This window comes from Pipra filicauda, unplaced genomic scaffold, assembly GCF_003945595.2.
Source record: "Pipra filicauda isolate LSUMZ 115617 unplaced genomic scaffold, ASM394559v2 scaffold59_size3379749_pilon, whole genome shotgun sequence".
Lineage (NCBI taxonomy): Eukaryota > Metazoa > Chordata > Aves > Passeriformes > Pipridae > Pipra > Pipra filicauda.
Genome location: NW_024104753.1, coordinates 3,066,027 through 3,084,860, shown reverse-complemented (window position 1 = coordinate 3,084,860; position 18,834 = coordinate 3,066,027). Strand labels below are relative to the sequence as shown.

The 18,834-nt window shown below is 38.8% G+C and overlaps 1 long non-coding RNA gene across 1 annotated transcript; it reads right to left on the bottom strand.

The window, feature by feature from the left end:
* Positions 1-1,643: 1,643 nt before the first annotated feature.
* LOC113984486 lies at positions 1,644-17,534 on the bottom strand. Its single transcript, XR_003539524.2, has 4 exons — positions 17,358-17,534; positions 16,736-16,838; positions 4,093-4,179; positions 1,644-1,744 (listed from the first exon to the last, which is right to left on the bottom strand). It is a non-coding gene; the product is annotated as an uncharacterized LOC113984486 (long non-coding RNA).
* Between the last annotated feature and the right edge of the window lie 1,300 nt (positions 17,535-18,834).

Sequence of the window (18,834 nt, the reverse complement as noted above, 5' to 3'; positions counted from 1 at the left end):
ATTCGTGAATTATTTGAAGTGCCACATGAATGAGTCAGCGTCACAGTTTAATGGATCACACATATATGGGAGTGGTTCTTTTACAGTTTGATAGATTTCTATGGTTCAGCCTTATTGCAAGATAAACTTAATGCATTTTCTAAAAAATATGAATTCACAAAAAAGCAGGACAAAGCTGCAATAATACCAACATAGTATTAAAATTACTTTTATATCAGAGATTGCCTCAGCTTCTCAAACACCTCCTAGGGTAGGACAAATATCTTCTACAACACATCCCTTACTATTCTGGGAGTTAAATGCTGTTTCATTCTGTGTGAGAGACCCCCTACTGCGATCGTCAGCATCCTTTATGCCATAACATCTCACAATCAGTCTGAGGTTCATAAGTATTCTCCAAATTCCCCCCCACAAAAGCAATTCCTTTCCCATAAAAAAGAAACAAACAAGAGAGATAACAGGAAAAAAATGCAGTGTTTCTTTTATACCCTCTATATTTAACCAATGCTGAACTGGGAAACTTCTACATTTTGCTGTTGCTGATATACTGGTTACATTGGGGAGAATGGAGGTGCTCTGGTATAACCTGTCCTGAAACTTCTTTCCATACTTTTCCATTCCTTGCCTTGAATCATTTTTAAATGTGCTCTGAGCTACAGATAACATGAATTCCTTTTCCCAGGAGAACCACAACAGCTTGCAGAGCTGTCACTTATTTCACAGAATTCGTTAACTGTTTGTTTAGTCTAGGGGGAAGAAGATTTTTATAACACTTTGGTTTAAAGAAAGGTTCTAGGAGTATGATTCCTTATTATGGTAGTGGCTATATCACAGCTTATTGTATTTCTTATCACCTCCTTTGATAAAAGAAAATAGCTTATTTTAGAATTAACTGTCAGTGGCATTGAATAGAGAGCATAATCCCTGCTCCAGGGTTTGCAGAGACTCTAGAGATCAGCAGGAATATTTTTCATTGTCGCAGGCTGATATTAATGCAGCATTTTATTTGAGAATTTCAATGCCCAAAAGACAAAAGACATTCTTCAATTCCCCGAGGAGGGGAAGGTTATAGACTGGTGTCTGTTCTACATTTAGCACTTCACAGTTAACATGGGTCTGCCGGGTTTGTTCGGAATAGGAGCGATCAAATCGAGTACATCAAAATCTGTGCTTGAAGTTGTACTTTGTGGTGCGAGAGGAACAAACTTTGCTGCCATCTTAGATTCATAACACTTCAAAATATTAGTTCAGACTTCGCCCTGCCTTCACTTACAAATCCATCCTGAACCATGGAAGAGCCTAGTTGGTGTCTTCCAGTCAATGGAGATTTGCTCTTAGAGGAAGGTTTACTGAGCCCACGTACAAAACCAAACCCCAGTGGCAGGATAAAATGAAGAAAAAGTTCTCTGCAGGGGAGAAATCTAACATCTGTGAGGATTGCTGCACTCCTGCTGCTTTAATAACTGCCAGAGCTGACTTCACTGCTCTGCCCAGCCTATAAAAGGAAAATCCTCATTACCTATTAAAGAGTCATTCTCTTATATAAACGGATTACTCAGGATGTATATTGATAGTTGTAATTGTCCCTAGTGGAGAAGACACTATGTTTTAATGTCCAGAAAATATATTCCACCCACCTGCTTTCTTGCAGTAGTTAACAAAACAGAAAATGGAATATTAACCAGTGCTGGCATTTCCACTCTTCCTTATCAATAAGCTCTTTAAATCTGGGAAGTTTTATGATCTGTAAGGCAAGAGATGATTCAGACCAGTGGCTGAATTTAAAAAGATAATCACTTGCAAAATCCTTACAGTCAAAAAATTAATTCTAAAGTTTTTTTCAATACATTTGTAACACATTCACCTGAACAGCTGAATGCACAGGAAGCAGCAGTAACTCATAATCATTGCAAAAAAAGAGGCAATGTTACTCTGAAAAAAAAAATAGCCTTTGACTTCTATTGAATTTTTAAATCCTCCCTTTTTTTTTCTTTTGAAATCATACCAGAAACACATTTATCTAACTTTGGAAGCCAATAGACTTTGCTTTCATGAGGGAAAAATCTGTTTAAGGGTTGTTATTCTTCCTCTGAAGAAAATGGAAACAAATAATACTGTTTCAGACCAATTTACCATTGATGGGAATATTGGAATTCCTTGTATCCCCTCCCGTGTGTTACATGAACTTCTAGTAAATTACATCATGTTCAGCACAGCCTCAGATTGGGAATTACAAACAATACAACAAAAGCCTCCAGCTACCAGGTTTATAATGGTAAATATAATTTGCAGTAGATTACGTTTTTCTAAAGCTATATTATTTTTAGCTAAAGAATGGCACGTGGAAAACAATTTTGTTTTATTTTCCTTATTTTATAGAGTATTACAAAAGTCAAATAAATGCTTCATTGAGCAAATTAAGTATCTATAAAATGGAGACAAGTGATTATCTGCAACAGTGTTTTGGACAAATAACAAGTTTCCTATTTTTGTCATTTCCTGCTATATCCAAAATGTCCCAATATTTAACCATGATATGTCAGCCACATTCACTGACCAGCTATTTCCAGACAGCTGCCTGAAAGGATAATTGTTCTTTTTCTTTTCTATGGACTGCCAGGCTGAAATAGTGTTTACAGGTTTTGACAGACACCTTACAAAATAAAATTAATGTTTGCAGGAAGTAGATAGAGCACAACTTGCAAGCAACCGAGAAGTCTTGTTCTATACCTGGTTATCAACTTAGGGCCCAGACACATCAGGAAAAAACCCTTTTTACAAGACAGTTTAAGCAGTAAAGACTGAAAACCAGTTAATATATTTACTTCCATTACTAGGAATAAACAAAAAAAATAAAAAAGGACATTTTTGCCAGTAAAGAGTGTAAGAGTGACAGCATTTTTAGTATCCAGAGAAGTCACTGTTTCCAGCCAACAATGATTTCCCACCAGGTTCAGTGCATCTGTTGTAAGTAATGAGGACCAAGAAAACAAGGCAGGGATTGCAGTCCAGAACAAGTGCTTTGGTTGTGCCTGCTATGATACTGGGAACAGACAGAAAACATCTTCAATATCTTTTTTTAGATGTGATTGACAAGTTTAATTTATTTGATGTACTTCTTAGTTATAGGAATAGCAATAGTGCAACAGAAGGATGCTGCAGAGTTGCCGTGGCAACAAAGCAGTCAAAGTCAAGGCATGAAACATGAAGGGACTGGATACAGGGAGCGAATTCTCCCCTGGCATGGGAGAATGAGAAGTTTTACAACAAAAGGCAAATTGTAGCAATATAACAAGGCACTTGCCTGAGACATTGGTAATATCTAGAATATATGACTTCGAACGTCCGACTTTACAAGCCTCAACTTGCGAACAGTGATAGCAGTCAGCAAACTGTGGCATTCGTTTAGGAAAGCACAGAAGTTAACAGCCCAAATCTACATGATAAACCAGGACATCAGTACCCACTCCTGTGTCTTATGGCAGCGACAATGAAACCCAGAGGAAAACAGATTTCACCCCTTTCCTGTAACACCTCTTGCTCCACACTACGTGCCCTGACACAGCTGAAGTTGCCCACTGCCAAGCTTCCTTTATTGCTCCTAAGGTTATGACAGAAAAATGCAATTCTCAACGCTCTCCTTCCAAAGCGAGTAATATTCTTGACAGATGGATGTAACAGCTTCCATTTTCATTAGCTTCATAATCACTGGAAAGTGCCAGAAAAGCATACTGTATTTTGAGCAAGGAAATTTTCATGGCAATATTTTTAGGCCCCACTGGAAGTATTTTCTTGTAGCAGGCGCTTCCTTTGATTCCTTCACTGGAAATCAAATGTTAACCAGAAATGCTAAGCTTTGCATACAAATGGCTGAGAAATAATTGAAGTACATACAGTTACAACAGGATAAACTGCAAAGGACTCAGCCATCTGGAAATATTGAAATCCCTCCATGTTTCATTAGTTTGACTATTTCTGTGATGGCTGCACAGAAGGGAGTCAAATCTCCCAGGAGTGCACATCCCAGCTGGGCTTCCCAAGGCCCTGTGCAGGGGAAAAATGACACTGTTTCAGGGAAAGGAAAGGACTGACCTTTTCTAGTCACCACTGCTGCTCCACAGTGAGGCCAATCGTTGGCAGACAATGAGAAGAAATGTCACTTCAGGTGGTAGCCAGCTGCTGTGGGTCAGGTGAAAAGGAAAAAGGTTTAAATTCAATACTTCTTTTTGAGTTTCATTATGTCTCATGGCACCTGCAATTTGCAACAGAACAACAGTTCCTCTTTTACTGTTTATGTCTTCTATGGAAGTTTGGAATCGTTTACACAAGGTATAAAGGAAACAATCCCAACTGTGACTTACAATGTAATTATTTGTGCTGTAGAATTTGCTTTCATTATAAAACATCTGCCCTGCTTTTAAGCATAAACCTACCTTTGAAGTGCTTTATATAGTTTATATAATCCTAAAGTTTAAGAGATCATCTTCTGTTCACTTTGCACACGGCTTTACGACGAGCAATAATAACACAATTATATTTCCCCCATATATCTCCTTACCAGGACTGAAACTGGATCAATAGTGTAAACTTCAGCCTGGCGCATCTCTCAATTTAATGAGTTCATCAAGCTGCATTAATCACTTCATGCTCAAATTGATAGCATCAGGCATCCTTGAAATGTCTCTTGATATTTAGCTACTACCCTTTTGGAGGGCTGTGGAGTTTTTCTGTAGCAACCATGGCAAAAGTGTCTCTGCCATGAGTCCCCCGAGCACAACAACTCACTAAAATCCAATAACCCTATAGGTTATATATTCTATTAACTTTTTATGCTCACATCCAATTCAAGGGCTCTGACAAAGCTTCACACCATTGAGCTAAACAGTTATTCTGCATGACTACCATATCCTTTTCTACATGTGAGAAAGCTGGGAAGTGTCTTGACTCCGACATGACTAAGTAACATCCTTATAACTAAGACTTCTACATATGTAAAATGATAAGTGGAGTACATGTCCCTGTGCACTGGCAGGATCAAGCACAGAACCTCAGTACCAAGACCCCAAAGACCTCAAAAACTGAGCTGCTTCATCCAGAATGCACTCAAAGCACAGTATGAGCTCAGTCAACAGTTTGGTAAAACAACTTTACCAAACGTAAGTAGCACAAATCTACAGCTGAAAAAATTTTTGTTTATTGTATCTTATTATTTTAAATCTCAATCAAGTTCTAATGTGCATTTCAACATTTGCTTTCTTCTCTGTTCCAACAGAATTTCTTAAAAAAGTTCATTGGAAATTCATTTTTATTCTTCTGGTGATCATCAGCCCAACTTCTGCAAAGAAACTAAGAAGTAACCTAGTACTGAAATTAGCTGTGTGCTACTCAATTACTCTATTTCTTCTTCCTTCTGTTTTCATTAAAAGTATGAAAACAAATAATCAAAGCACAAATATTTTCAGTCAAACTTTTTTTAAGAAAAAAAGTTGCTAAAATTAAACTTGACATTTTATGGCAGTTGACGGAAAGGTCTAAATGTATTAAGCAAGGCTAAAACACTTATTAACAAAACAACTTACAAAGAAATAAAGGTGCTGCTTTCTGATTACAAGTAAAACTACAAGGCAAATATCTGTTTTATGTCAACTCAACCACTACACACTTTACAGTGTTCCATAATATATTAATACCTGTATAGACTGGTTTTATTCTTTACAATGAAACAAATGTTAAGATACCTTTTCTTTTTTTCAACTAGTGGTAACTAGTTTCTCCTGTTTACAAAATCTTTCCTTTGGAATTTCAGTCAAATTTTAAGATTATTTTTATTTTAGATGTGTAATTATCTGTCAAAGCACCTTTCTATTATATTTCAAAATCTGAGTGGGAACTTATCTGCGAAAACAGCTTTAAAGAAACATTTTATTCACGAGCTTTAGTGAACTTCCTTTGTTGACTTAGTTTAAGCAAAAAATAACTGTCATTTTTAAAAAATTACTTCTATTTAATTAATTCAATTTTAGGATTAAATTACATTTAAATTTACATTTGAATGCACACAGTTGGATGAATTCCAAGTAAATAAAATTTAGAAAAAAAGAGTTACCTAATGAAAACACAAAAATGAAAGCTCTGCATAAATTCATTTAAAGCTACACAACTCAGCATTCTCCTAAAAAGAAGCATAACTTCGAGTACTTGGTTGTAAAGAAACTGTTAAAAAGTCTATGCATTGAGAAATAACCTTTACTTAAGGGGAAAAAAAGGATGAAGCATATAGTTTTACCTAAGTTTTCTATCAAACATTTCAAAGGAGCAATATGTATGTCCTGTGCTTGTATCTGGCAGAGCAAGACACTGAAGCCACTGGCCTTGACTGACGTGCAGCCACTCAAATACAATGCAGAAACCATCTTTTTTCTCATTGCAATGCAGCAAACCCGGGAGGATATTATTTTCTTCTTTCATTTGGTTATGACTAAAACACCTTTAGGAGCCAATGACACTCCTGGCTGTGCTACAGTTTCTCTTTACTACAATGCTTTGGCTGCAGACACACAGGCAGGAGGTTATTCTTTTGAAAAGATATGGTATTTTCCTGAAAATAAAAGAAAAGGAGAGTGGAGGGGAGACACATGATGTGAGGCCTTGGGAAACCTTGCTTTGTAGAAAGCTTAAAGTACAGTCAAGCTGGGACTGAAAACATTGCTTTACCATTCCCGCTCTTGGGGAAGTGCGCCAACTCCCAGAAAGATGAGCTGAAGTTTAAAGATAAATGAATTCCATCCTGCCAAGAGAAACCTGCAGCATTGTGTCCCTGCCTGCTGGGGCCAGCCCTGCCATGGCAGCTCCTCCAGCTGCCAAAACAAGAGATGAGCACATAAGTCTTGCTGCTGGATAAGGGAGGGATCCAGCCACAATTCCCCCACCTCTGCTCCACGCTGCCCGAGAGAGCCATTACCGGCACTTGAGTTGAAGCAGCCGCAAGGTCCTTTTGTCTCTGCTGCTTGCTTAGCTCGAAAATTAAAAGAAGCTATTGATAGCTATTCATATGCACCAGGATGGCTGTGAGGGCAACTTGAGCATGCTAAATTGCACGTAATAATTCACTGCTCCGTGACAGCTTAACAGAACATAATCACAAAATTTAAAAAATAGGATTGGGAAAAAAAGACGAGAGGACATCAAGTCCTTCTCTCTGCTCTTCTCACAGAGTTTCTATTTATAAGCTTTCCAATAAAATCTCTGTTCAGGGATGGGTATTTAAAAGTGCCTAAGACACTATGGGTACCTTCAATTTCTGCATGCAGACACATGCATTAAAAACAACTCTCTGTGCTCACAACAGTTGAACCCAAAATCTGTAGGTAAGCCTAACACACTTCTCATTTCCATACTACATCAAATGGCACCCTGATAGAAATTACATGCACTCTAATGGATGGAAGCTTAAATTTTATAGACTGGACTTCACTTATCTTTATTTTAAAAGACTTTGTGCCAGTAAAAACAAAATCCACTTTTCATACATGCCCTTACTGCAGAATGTCCATATCAAGAGCTAAATACATATTTCCATTTTGTTAGTGCTCCAAAACCCCCATTATCTTAGGAAGGGGGGTTTCCCTCCTTATCTTTAGTTGCAATTTGAAAATATTTCTTGTCCATTTGTCTTATCTTTTCAGCTTTAAATCAATTTCAGCAGCTTGAGAGAAACGTGGATACTCGGTGCAAAGATGAGGGCACTGGTAAAAGGCTGAAAAAACATACTGGAGGGAGCCAAACACTTGAAGAGAGGGAGTAGAAGGAAGGAGACCAAAAGCAGAAAGGAAAAGAGGCAGATGGGCACATACTACACACGAAGTTCTGGTAAAAATAAAAACCATATCATATTTAATAAGCTCTGGGATATTTTGTGCTAAACAGAAATATGGCAAGTGGCATTCAATGGTACAAATCCCTTTTCCAGGAGCAATGCTAATCCCTAAAAATCTCAGATATCTGAGAGACTCCACACATCCCTGTTAAGCTACAGCAGAACAAACTGAGTCTTTTTAATTTTGTGTGTCTCCCCCCGTATGAAAACACTCATTTAAATTGCCCATTCTCTCACATTATTTGTTGTGCTCAAACCTTATCATTCTCAGATGGTAAATTAGGGTTGAAAACACTTCTCACATTTGACTTCAACTCATCTCCCTTTTCTGCTCAGTTCATAAAAGCGAGAGGGAAAAAGACATTTCACCTACCACCTCTTGCCTATTCCTTTTAAAATGACAAAGGAAGCAGACTTAAATACACTCTGGATTACTGTGCAGAAGACTCTGCTTTTGCCATCAGTGCCTGAATGAGATGGAAAGTATCAACAGCAAATACATTCTTATCTGAGTTTTGGTATTACCCAGATGGTACCACTAGTCAGTAATTAATTTGAGTGAAATAAACCTTATTTTTCCACAGTCTTGAGCTGGAAAAAAAAAATATCAAAAGGTAAAACTCTTATCTGTGGGGCTTCTTTCTTACTCTTAGTGTGAGCAGTCACTATGTATTTTACTTGATATAAAAGAGCTTTTATCCACCCCCTTGCCTCTATTTCCAACTTTCCTCATGCAGCTGCTCCCTTACCTACCATGATTGCAATTGGGGCCATAAAACAGCACACCAAAGAACTTATACAAGGAAATTTATTGCCAAGGGCAACAACAACAGATACTTACTAATACTGCAAGTGAAACTAATCACATTAACCCTTATAATTACTACTGACAATAAGCACAGCTGTGAGCCAAATTGATCTCGCAGGGGTGCCCGCTACGGCATTGTCACAGCTGGCACCTTGCAGAGCTCAGGAGGCAGGGGGCAACGAGTGGGAAGTCACTTTGCATCCAAGTTAGTATGACGAGGATAAAATACTGTCTCCTGAGCAATGTTTGCATGAATGGAAGGAAAAACAAGTCCTAAGTGAAAACCCTGAGACCTCCAGATCCAGACGGTAGAGGAAGGGCCTGCTCAGCCTGGCTGCATGGGGTCAATAAACAGCGTTAAACTCTTTTTTCTATATAACTGGCTAACACAGAAGCCTACATTTCATCACTTTCAAGAGAAGTTGAAAGATACCCTGTCCGGACATGTGCTATCTACAGCCTAGACAAAACTGAACACACTTCCACAGCAGTTATTCTTTCCTGCAATCAAGATATTGATTTGTGAAATATCTTCATGTCTTACAGAACTGATTTTCCACAGCTTCTCAGAGAGATTAGCATGGCACAAAGTGGAATTAGAAGATGAAACTGTATTAGCATTTAATTTGGATGAGGGATAGACACTTGAAACAAACCTCCTGACGGCCCCTGCCCACAGAACTCTGTCTTGCTTTGGAGAGCACGAGGTTTGAACCCCTGACAACAAAACTAAATGGGGAGCACACCCCAGGCACGAACTGGCACTCAGACCACAGCCAGCCTGAAGAGAAACCACCAAAAAACTATACAGGGTGGGTCCTGACTCCTTAGTACAATTTTAATCTGCATGCTGGATCCACACAAGTATCCACACATCTCTGACTGCCTTTAGTTCAACACAGGACCAGACCCTGTTTTGAGATGCTGAGTTCAGACCCCCTCAGTTACTAAGCACACATGGGATTGTTCAGAAGTTCACAATCTTAGTTTTCAATGGGCATAGCCAGTGACAATTAACTCCTCAACCACAAAGATGACCCCAGAAGGTCAAACAGCCCTTTGCTAAGCAGTATGAAAAGGAATGCTGTACTGCAGTACTAAGATTTTCACCATCCCAAATCTCAGCCTGGCAACTTCCACAAGAACAACCTTCACAAGAGCCACAGAAATGGAGAATCAGAGTAATAACATATTTTTCAAGCCTTCCATAATAAGGGTTGTGGTATATGATTTTGCTATTGCTTTTTGCAGGTTTTCACTTAAGTAAACTCAGAAATACTAAAAATCACCTGTGAGGGGATCAGATAACATATTCACTGGAACGAAGGTCCTTTTCAGGTCAGTATTCCAATGAATTTTATTTTATTTTAGACCTTCTTTACAATGGCACTGAAAGTGCACTGGTGGGTAGAAAACCAAATAACAAAGGAACAGACTCTGAAGACTTAATTCTTTTATATACTGGGAACAGTAGGTCATAATAACCTTTTAAGCAGATTAAAATGTATATTCTCATTATACATTTAGAATGCTCATTTATGGACACAAGCAGATATTTCAGCCAAAACTTTGCAGAATTCTTATCAATAAATTTTAACACAGAGTTCCCCCAAAAAAATCATTCCAAGGATGACCATTTTCAGTGTTTCAACAATCCCTGCAGGAGATGGCTGGATCTAGAGGACATGGACTTTTTGTCTTCTCGAAGAGGAGAAAGGTGGTAAAAGAGAGACCCAAAAATGCAGTCAGGGCAGAGGCAGATTATCAGTAGCAAGCTATAGAGGCAGAGGGGAGAACTCAGGAACTGACAGAAGGATGAGACAAAGCACTAGACGTTTTGAACAAGGACAGGAGAATGTGAACATGCTTTTGCAGGGCAGAAAGGGTCTATTTTCAGCCTGCTTTTGCCACGCTGGAAGATTCCATGATGGAAAAGAAAATAGCACTGTAGCAGAAAATGATCATGACCTCTTCAATGAACCTGACCTCTGCTAGAGAATGTGCCAGTGTGATGAGGGAAATGAAGAATCTTAATGAGGAAAGAGGAAAGGCAGTCATCCTAATGCAACGGGCTCCTCCCAGGAGATCAGCTAGAAAGTAGCATTCACTGTATTTTGCAACTTTATTTGAATTCATCTTGGTTTATCTTTTAAAGAAAAAGCAAGACTATTCGAATAAGGACATGATCTATTTGTGAACTTCTTTTTTCCCCTAACATTTTCCTCTGAAGAATTAAAAAACTACATGCAGATCCTGGCAGCCACAGTACAGTCCTGGGGTAGAGGGGTCTAAGCAGCTTGTGCAAAAGCCTGGGGACAGGGAGGAGGCCATCAGTTCTGGCTTCCAGGAGGAAGACAGGTTAACAGATGCCTCAGAAAAGCACCTTGACAGTCTAAGACACAATTAAGTCCCTCAGATCCATTTCTGTGCTACAGACAACTACTCCTGGCAATCTCGCGACTCCATTTCCTAATAACCTGGAAAATTAGGTCAGACTGTGCTATAACAGTATCTTCTTCCTTTCTAACTCATCTCACACCACACAGACCCAAACGTAAAAGTTTTGTACACAGCACTAAATCAAACAGGCCTGTTCTCTGTCCCTGAGGGCACACAGCTCAGTGTAGTTCTCATCCATCCTGCTGTGGGGAGCTGTCCCTCGGCATTCACACAATTCCCCAAATCACCCATTTACATCGACTGGGAGTTGGCTGGTCCCAACCCTGCCATGCAGCATGCAAGTATTTAAATATTACAGCTGATCATGTGCCAGTTCTCAAATCTCTTCTCTAGCCCTGTTTAACTCGTTGATATAGGCATGGCAATGGAAACCACACAGCACAGACCTAAGTCCCTTCCCCTCAGAAAAATAACCACAAAATTTCCACATGGACAGATTATCCCACAAATGGCCTGAAGGTGAGTACAGACCCATTATTGTCAACATTACCATTCTTTTCACTTTTATCTACTGTTTCCGTTTTCTTTGTCTCTTTCACAGGCAGGGAAGCACATCCAAAAATAAAGCCCCTTTTTCCTTGAAAAAAGTTACTCACTGGTAGCCCTTTTTAATCTTCTTCCTTTGTTCCCAGTCAGCTGCTCTTCTAACGCAACCTGGATTTGACAAAAGAAAGCTAAAAATGGAGGATAAAACTTTGTTTTTCTGAAAAAAAGCATCTTTCATAGAAAAGCTACAACAATTATTAGATTTCAGATGCTCCACCCAGTTGAAAGCTGGAGATGATTGTCCTGAACCTTGCTGCTTTCTAGGCTCCTGAACTTGCTGGGGTTTTGGGTTTGGTTTTTTTTGTAGGGTGAGGATTTTCATGTAATTTCCAACTTGATCAGGTGGAAAATACTAACCCATCACTTTGCCTTCCTGGGCCTCACTTTGTAACTTACACTTTTCTTTTTTAGGCCTCTGTGCGATCATTTTCATATTTATTAATAGGGTCTTTTTATAGAACCGTGGAATTGTTTATGTAGGAAAAGACCTCTAAGATTATCAAGTACAGACATTTTTGCTTCTCATTATTCTGTGAAAGAAACAGGTAACTCAAAAAAATGCCCAAATCATATTGTGTTCGTCGAAAGCACAAAGGACTGATAGTTCAGCAGCACTAAGCTGATACTTCTGAGCCCAAAAGTTGATCTAACATGCCCTGCAGTGCAGGGGTAACAAACCAGCAGAGGATAGCTCTGCTCACAGCATTATTCCACCCTCTCCATTCTGTCCCAGCTCAGGGGCTCAGGGAGCCCAATGAGCTTAATCAAGCACCGCTGATTCTCCCACACCACAATATTCTGTAGGGCGCCTGCGTATGAGAAGCTGCAAAGCTCTGTAGCGTTTCTTTCTCATTATTCACTTTTTGCACACTGAATCTTCACTGAAGTACAGAAAGCAGCACATGAACCTTAACTTCATTTTTGTAATATTACAAAGATAGATTTATACAGTACAAGATGGCACGTACAGAAGTGCTGCAGCCAGGCATGAATGGGAGTAGTCTTGATTCCCTTCCAAATTGCAGAGAGGTTAACGTAAGTCCAGCACCTCAGCAGGAGAGAGACATTTGATCCTGCTTAGCCACCTCTTACAGCTTCATGGTACAAGGATCAATTCAACCTTTTCATTTTACATTTGAACTTCTTTCTGTAGCTCCAGCAAATTTAGTGGTATGCTCTGGTGCCAGTTATTTTCGCTCCAAGAAATGACAGTTAATAGAATCAAATGCCCTTTTACAAAACACAGTTCTAATTTGAAAACTTACAGCATATCTGTTACTCAAACAGCACAATCACTTCTTTCAGAGCCATGTGTCCTGACAATCTATACAGGGAAGTAATTTAGACAAAAAGATAAAAGGAAGGGCTTTGTTGGTGGTCAATATTAGCAAGTTAGTGTCTTAAAAGGTTTCTTTCTGTGCAATTTAGCCTTCGCCTGCACTTGGAGCCTTGTGGTGGGTGCTGCAGGAAGCCCTGAACATTTCCCTAGTTGGTGGAACCAGGGTGGACTCAGCAGCAGGTAACTCAGGCACACAATACAGTGCAGTAGGTCACAGTTTTCTGAGCCAATCTGGCAGGTAAAACACACCCTGGGATTCAAGGCAGCCATCACTGAAGAGCCACTTGGAGCATAATCTCCACAGCTCCCTTTGTATGAATATTGGACACAAAAGGTTTGGTGAGATGACTCTCACATGCCCTATTTATCAGGATGATTTCAGGTTGCAAGGTTTTTACAGCATCGTGTCTCCCACAGGAAGACTGGCCAGCAGTGCCAGTCCTCTTTAATTTTGAAAACTAATGACTTTGCCTCTTCTTTATAAGCCAAAAGCTGCTTATGTATATGTTCATGAAGAATACCAAATATTAAAAGCCTAAGTGCCATAATGTACCACCAAATCCATTTTGTCTAACTATAGGTGCCAAAAAGTTTCAGCTAGATGCCTTTTATTCCAGTTGAAAAGTTAACAGGCATAGAGAGAAAATATTGTAAGGCTTCCAGAACCTCAAGATGACCAAAAAAAAAAAAAAAAAAAGGAAAATGACCTCCAAGACAGACAATATGTAGTTGCCACACAATACAACACAGTCCCATGGTACAAAGACACAGTGCCTACAACAGATTGGCAGAGACAGGGCACAGCATCCTTGAGAATTAGAAGAGATTCAGAAGTTTTAAGCAGATACATAAATTCCTCAGGAGCTTAGGGCCAGTCAGACTTCCTCTCATTGAGAGGAGAAAATTCTTCTCTCTGCAAGCTGCTCCTCACCCACAGTCCCAGCATGGTATTACCAGTAATAAAAACAGCATTTTTCACAAATTTTGTTGTTCTCAGTGCTGTAGAGTCACAAACGGCTCTGGGAAACAGCAGAGGAGCTTTTTACCACATAAACAGAATTTTTAACCAAGTTCCAATTACAGAACCAGAAACCTACCCACTTACCTGTACCTGCCATCACATTAAATCTGATGATAACTGAGTTGAACAGATGTGTAAATCAGGGCAGAATCTGACCTGCCAGATCTCTGTTATTAGTGATGTTATTCACGGCACAAAATTCAACTTGACTTTCAGACTCTGGCTGAAATCTGCATTTCTGCCCATTAAAGAAACAAAGCCTTTTTCCTTTAAGGCTGTCCAAATTTTGCATTGGAATAAATAGGAAAAGAATATATAGCACCTACATTTTCACCTAGTGCCATCAAATATGAGTACAAATATAGAAAATCTTGGAAGAGAGGAGAAATATCAACTAAGCCTGGGTATACAATGTGAACAAACACTGTTAAGGAAAAAATTTTCAGCAGCCCTTATAGGAGCCATTATTCAAAGATGGCATTTGCACACAAACAGCAGAAGTGGATATCGTGCACATCCCGGTTTTATTCACAATTAATGATGTTTTCTTATCTGGACAGAAAATGTTTAAATCACCCTTTCGGTGCTAGAAAGAAAATGTTATTCTTCTCAGAAACAGCAATTTAAACAATTTCTGGCATTTCAGAAATGTTACTTTATCACAGGATGTGTATGCCTTTCAAATTATCTATTTTGCTGAACACTTGTGAACCAGTTTCTGATAAACAGTCAGGAAGGACCCAGGGGCACATCTGCTCTGGCTGCTCCTCGCTGCAGCAGGACAATGCACGTGTGCTGCCAAGCGACCACGGTAGGACTGGTGCCTCTGGCAGACAGAGCTATCTTACACTTCATTTTTTTCCCCACTCAGCAGACAAAATGTGCATGGTATGTATAAACAGATAACAAAATTTATAAATATATGTAGGTATAAATATATATATAAAAATATAGAGAAGACAAGCAATGCATTTTTAACACTCTCTCCACAGAAAAAGCCAAAATATACTCCTATTGTTGAAAAACGGAGTATCTTTTGTCCCCACCTGCACTGCTGGAGTTTGCCAAGCAGAGCTCCCACGCAGCCCTGTGGCACCTAACCTAGAAAGCAACTTTATCTCTCAGCAAGGAAACCTAAAATCAAGAACAACACTACGAAGCCTTTCCTGAATTCTGTGAGCTCATTTCTGCTTTCCACCATTTTTTCCCCTTCTTGAGCTCCTGAATATCAGACCATGTGTAGCAAACGACTCAGTTTAGAAATGGCAATGTCACACACACACATCAGACTCTTTGAAAGCAAATAATCACAAACTAATGGGATTTGCCTCCAAACTTTTCAGAGGGCCAAGGACATCCCTGCCTAAACCCAGCAGTCTCTTGAGGAATGTTTTGTCTTGTCACTGTTATTCCCCTTTTCTCCAGTCTCCAGACACACATCTCAGTCTGACTGCCAAGGACCTGGTACCCCAGGTGGACACAGTATTTCCCAGGGTGACCCTGTCACCAGCTCAGCTACACATGGAGCTGAGCACCTTCCCTCTGTGTTTTAGGAGGAGGATGCTAAGCACAGGGCTCCAGAGACCTGGAGGAGAGGAGATGGGGTACCTCGAGTAGCCACAGGTACCCATGCAACCCAAAAACCTGAAGGGCAGTAACAGAATGAGTCCAACGAATTTTCAGCATGCCAGCAGGGTGTTCTCAGTATCTCTCATCCATTACACCTTCCTAGCTGTGCTCCAAAGCCAACACAGCATGGACAGTCAGCAAATCCCATCACTCAGGTACTACTTACAGTGCCACAACAGGATAGAATAAATCCAACCAACCTACATGAGTCTTGTGCACTTGTCATTAATGTCAGTCACAGCTACACCAGTTATTTGCATAACTGAAACTACATCAGGGACTGAAATCCCAAAGGAGCCAGGATCTGTGTCTCCCACCCATGCACTGAAAATTACACCATTCTATTTTAATTCCATTTATCTAAATCTCACATGGGATCTAGAGCAACTGATTTAAAGACCAAGAAAGTGAATAACTGCAGACAGCAAAACTTGAAAAAAGTCTGCAAAGGAAAATTTGCAAACGTTAAATCCAACTCAGTTGTTGGATTCCCTAAGTTCATTTTTTTTTTAAACAATAGACAGACAGGAAAATCAAAATCATTAACCATAGAGAATAGGTCTTCAGTACACAAGTCTTTAATCTGGTTGAATGACTGATTTTTATCTGAAGAGCTCTTACATAAAATATCTCCCTATGATTAATAAGTAATTACCATGCACTGTTATCAATCTAAAATGTCTTATGACGTGGGGCATAGACCTATTAATGACTTAGTCCATTGTCTGTGAGTTTAAGTCCTTCTTTACAACTATTTTACATGAATTACTGTTCTAGGTTCCCTTCAATTAAGTTGGTCATTCCCAGAATTGTGTTTCTTTTTCTTCCTTTTAAATGTCTTAACTGGAGAAAATAGGCAGAACAGAAGCCCTCTAAAAGACTAAAAATCAAATTCAGACTAATTCATCCATTTGTTGTTTTGTTCTAACACATTAGTCACAGTGAAACTACAGTGTCAGGGAGATCTGAATGAAATAGAGTTAATAAATTGTCTATTATTCTCTCCAATCCCTTAATTGTCAAGAAGACAGCTGTATTAAAATACACCACCCTTACCTGTTGGTTTGTTTGGGTTTTTTTTAAGAATGCTTCTTCTCATGCTGTGCATTTTATGAAATATCCATCTTCTTGCAGGTCTTCAAATGTAGGTTTTTTAGCACTGAAGAGGAAAGCCAAGAGTTGTGGTCAACATGTCACCTCCTGCAGTCCAGAAACTGTATTCTGCTGGTAAAGTGCTTACTCCTATTTTTTCACTTTTAAGCAACAACTATTTAAATTATTAATGGTATTTTTCTCTGGTACTTAAATCTAACTATTTTTATTCTCCAGTGCTTAAACATAACCACTATTATTAATGGTATTTTTCTCTGGTACTTAAATCTAACTATTTTTATTCTCCAGTGCTTAAACACAACCACTTTTATTCTTGAGAATGGTGGAATTAGAAATGGGTGGATTCACTCTGTAAAAATCTTGCCTTTTAGTTCCCAAAAGCTTCAATAACTCCAGAGCTGAACTACAAATCATCATTTTATCAGACACCCTTAGTCATTTAACCTAGACATAGCAATTACTGCAGCAACTGTGACAAGGTAAGACCAGAAAATCAGTTCTTCAGTCACCTGCAAGGGAATTAAAAGTTTTTTACTTGAGCTGTCACACTTGTGAATTTTCTTACCTTTCTGAGTTTTAGTGGCCAGCATTTCCTTATGTTTTGTTTTCTTTCAATAATTTATGCATTCCTGAAAGCACCAAAAATATCACGGCCTCTGATCAAGTCAAATCATGTTGCACTCAACAAAATATCATTCAGAATTCTCACCAATTTCTGAAATATCCTTAATCTTTAATTTTCAATTTAAGATTAACATCTGAAAGAGAAGCTATTGAGAAAGAGTGCTACTAAGAAAATATCAACTGCTTGAAGACAGAGATTTATTAATGTCACATATAACTTTTAAAGCAAATCCCCGAAGTTACATATGTAAGACACAGAAATGTTGGTCTCTGAAAAAGGAGAAAAATAACTTGCAAGCAAAGCAGAGATAAAGGGTTGATGATGTAGTGCAGACATCTGCCTGTGCAACAGCAGTATATTACCTTTAAATAATATATAGACATTGTGTAAATGTACTTTAGTTATTAGCATTTTACAGGAGGCTTTTTTCCTATGGTTGAAATCAGTTGTCATTATGTGTTAACATAGTACTTTACAGAATTCTTTTAATGGATGTTTAAACGTGGACATACAACAGATTTTGTCATACATAAATACATAAACTACAGAAAAATACTATTGTTTTTATTACATTCTAAGTAATGAATTTAAAGCAAGAAAAAAAGCGGTTTCTTTCTTGACTTTTCCCAAAGTCTGCTCTGACCATTTCTACCTCATTTATATAAACACAATTATGTTCCTCTTTGAAAGCAGACATTTGAAAAAAATCTGTCAAATTTTAAAATTCAGGAACAAATCACACCACACTTACTCACACAGTATGGTAGTTTACTATTTTGTTTCTTTCCCTGAAAGAAATTAATTACTTGGCACTAGACAGCAGAGTTAGGCCTTTTATTTATTTTGAGAACACTCCCAAATGGTCAAAGTACCAGTTCACTGTAGGTAGTGCCCTGTTGAGTTAGTGTTCTGCTGCTAATTAGAAATGCTTCTACTTAAAACAAAGCAATTAGAAAGGTATAAGGATGGACTAAGTGAAATCATATGGAGCCATCCTCTCCAAACCTTGCCATCCTGTCCAACTGGGAAAGAAATCATACCAAAAATAGATTCTTTCATGAGAAATTTGCTCCTTTCTGCCTGCCAGAGGCATTGCTTTTACAAGACCTTTTTTTCTGTTATTTCAATAGTTCTTTAAAACACGAATGTAAATGTTGAGCTGAGGGAGCTAAAAAAAGCAACTCGGATCATAAAAAAGCATCGCTTGGTTTACTCCAGATCACACACACACTGGACTGTGGCATTTCCACCTTAGTATTCACACACCTCTGCATGTTTTGCCCAAGGCTGGATAGAACAGTTGAGCACATCACACACCCTTCTTCAGGAGGTGTTAGATGGGGTCACCAGTGGGAGGCAAAGGAGGAGAGTTTTGCTCTCAACTCCTGGATTCAGCAAATAATCACAACATTATTCC